This window comes from Rhipicephalus microplus, chromosome 7 (assembly GCF_043290135.1).
Source record: "Rhipicephalus microplus isolate Deutch F79 chromosome 7, USDA_Rmic, whole genome shotgun sequence".
NCBI classification, from domain to species: Eukaryota; Metazoa; Arthropoda; class Arachnida; order Ixodida; family Ixodidae; genus Rhipicephalus; species Rhipicephalus microplus.
This window is the reverse complement of record NC_134706.1, coordinates 11,806,493-11,809,977: the sequence shown is the minus strand read 5'-3', so window position 1 is coordinate 11,809,977 and position 3,485 is coordinate 11,806,493.

Here is a 3,485-nt window from a genome sequence, read left to right as displayed (position 1 = left end):
CGGTCCATTTAGCTGTCTATTTAGCCGTCCACGGTGAGTATTGGAACAACAGCCTATGCTTAAATTCTTCACTCGAGATATGCGTGAAACTTCGTGTAGGAAAGGCAAAAGTATACACGCGGACAGCGAGAAAGGCGCGACACCAGTGCTTAACTTCAACAAAGCATTAATTTGGAGAAGCGAACACACATAGTCCGCCACGGTGAAATCAGTGGCTGAAATGCTCGGCTGCTGATCCGAAGGTCGTGGGTTCGATTCCAGCCACGGCGGTCGCCTTTCAGTGGAGGTGAAATGGCAGAGGCCCGTGTACTCTGTCATGTCAGTGCGCGTAAAAGAACACCAGACGGTCGAAATTTCCGGAGCCCTCCACTACAGCGTCCATCGTAATCGTATTGCGGTTTTGGCCAGTAAAGCCCCAGATATTACGAGCATTATTAGGCGAAAAAATGCATCAGTGAAAGAAAGAAGACAGCAAAGTAAAACAGAAACAAACAAAAGAAACCCTCCGTGTCAAGTCAGTCATTACTCCTTCATTACTGCCAAACAGTTACACCAGCCAAATAGCGAAGCTCATCCTTCAAATTTGAAAAGACCTTACAAGATACACGAAGTTCATTCTATGTAAGTGAGGTAGACGATGCGCTCACACAATCAAACTCATCACAGTAGATTTTTTGCAGCCTCAACAAGCTAATTAGCTAATCTGTCGCGACATAAAGTGCACGTGTTGTCAAAGTATACGGCATCCAACCACAAGCATTGAGGTGGATAGCCAGGTATGCATCAAATTATCTCTTCACCTTATATTATCATTCTATTTCACCCACTTATTGATATATCATTCAGTTTGCCCAACGTGTGCACGGCCGCACGACAGAAGTGTTCTATATTGATTGATATGTGGGGTTTAACGTCCCAAAACCACCATATGATTATGAGAGATGCCGTAGTGGAGGGCTCCGGAAATTTCGACCACCCCGGGTTCTTATATCGTGTTCTATATCGATGTGCGCAGAGAGCATACTCATTACGATGGTTTATTTTGCAAGACTATTTTCTTTTTCTGCACAGGGTAAGTTTCCACTAAACAGTTTTCATAGTTCCTCTCGTTCTTGTGTTGCTTGGTCCGTGTCTTGCTTGCTGTCCGCAAGTAGGTTTGCACTTGCTACAAAGATGCCTCACGGCCAACTAGCCCGATGTACTTGTTTATTAAGATATCCTTCCTGGATTGTCTGCAGAGTTTCGAAAAATGATCTGCGAGGCTTCTGGCCCTCGACTCATTCTCTACATACATACATACATACATACATACATACATACATACATACATACATACATACATACATACATACATACATACATACATACATACATACATACATACATACATACATACATACATACATACACACACACACACACATACATACATACGTACATACATACATACATACATACATACATACATACATACATACATACATACATACATACATACATACATACATACATACATAAAGTGAAAGTGACAAAAATTAAAACCAAGGACGCGGACGTGATTGATGCCAGCTGCATAGCGACAGCATTTAACGACTACTTCTCTTCTGTTTTTTTGCGAACGGGTGACACCCCTCCTGATTTCCACGCAAACAATCTCGAACTGCCAGACTTGATTATAACAGATGAAGGCATCTTGTCAGCTCTACTTCATCTTGACACAAAAAAAATCGGCTGGGCCGGATGAAATACCTAATGCCTTTCTTTAACGGTACGCCAAGTGGTGTTCCAAATACTTAGGCTTAATATTTAGGGAAAGCCTGTTACAAGGCGAAGTTTCAGTAGATTGGAAGAAGGGTAAATTGGTACCCATTCATAAATCAGGTGATAAATATGACGTGAAAAACTACCGCCCTATTTCGTTGTTATGTACAGCCGGCAAGGTTATGGAACACTTACTTTTCAAACACTTAAGTTCATTTCTGGAGAGTAACCATTTTTTCCCCCAAATCAACACGGTTTCCGGCAAGGCTTTTCAACCACCACACAGTTAATTCACACTACTGATGACTTTCTAAAAACACTTGACAAAGGCGGACAAATTGATGCGATTTTTTTAAACTTCGAAAAAGCTTTCGACAGAGTTTGCCATTCCCATTTGATGTTTAAAATTCGCCGAATACTGACCAATGAAAGAATTCTTCGATGGCTTGATTGTTATCTATCCCACCGACACCAACACGTTCGGATAGCAGATAAAAATTCTCCTTCCGCTCCCGTGCATTCTGGGGTACCGCAGGGCTCTGTCCTAGGACCACTTTTATTTTCAGTTTATCTAAATGACATGTCCTCCGAATCTACTGTGCAGTGCCGTTTTTTCGCGGATGACTGCGTTGCGTACCTGCCCATTCAATCAAGAACAGATCACGCCACCCTAAATGAATACTTATCGGTTATTACAGCATGGTGTAACTCCTGGAAAATGAGCCTCAACATAGCAAAGTGCGTCAAGATGACCATAACACGTAAAAAAAAAAACTCCTCGGAATTCACTTGCATGGTAAACAACACCGCTATAACAACCGTTAACCAGTACAAATACCTTGGTCTGACAATCACTTCTAATTTGAGCTGGAAAACTCATATTGAAGGTATAACATCAGCAGCACTGCGGCGATTGTGGTTCTTAAAGCATCGCATGAGGCACTGCACCAGCAAAACAAAACTAGTCGCTTACACTACATTGGTACGCCCATTGTTGGAATATGCTGACGTTGTATGGGATCCTCACACACAAATAGAAATATACTTACTAGAACGAGTCCAAAATAAATCCCTTCGGTTTATTTACCACGCGTACAGTAGACACTGTTCAGTCACTGAACTCCGTAATAGATCCGCTCTTCCCACATTGGAGTCCCGTAGAAAGCTACATCGCTTAAAATTCCTTTATAACATAGTCAACGGACACTCAGGACTCGCCTTTAACACTTACATGCAGTGCAATACATCGCGAAAAACTCGGAACAAGCATGATAACACCATAGGGGTGCCGCTTACAAAAACAAATTCTCGGCGATATTCATTCTTTCCACGAACAATTTCCGACTGGAATGAACTACCTTATGACGTCACCAGCATCGCAGCGCCCGACGCATTCTTATCAGCTGCCACTGCCTGTTTGTAGTAAAAGCTGTCCGGTCGTATGTGCAGATTTCAATTTTTCTAATGATGTTTTTACACTTCGTGTTAGGAACAAAATTTGGATTGTATTTTGGATACCGCTCTTCTGTTGCTCCTGTAACCCGAGTATTCATGTTCTACGCAAACCTGTTATGTGGTGATTTTATTTCTGCGCCGTGAAGTGTAGTGTTATATGTGGCTGCAAGTATGAAAGTTTGTATCACTCCTGCCTTGGCCACCAAGAGGTGGCTGGCAGTATGCAATAAATAAATAAATAAAAATACATACATACATACATACATACA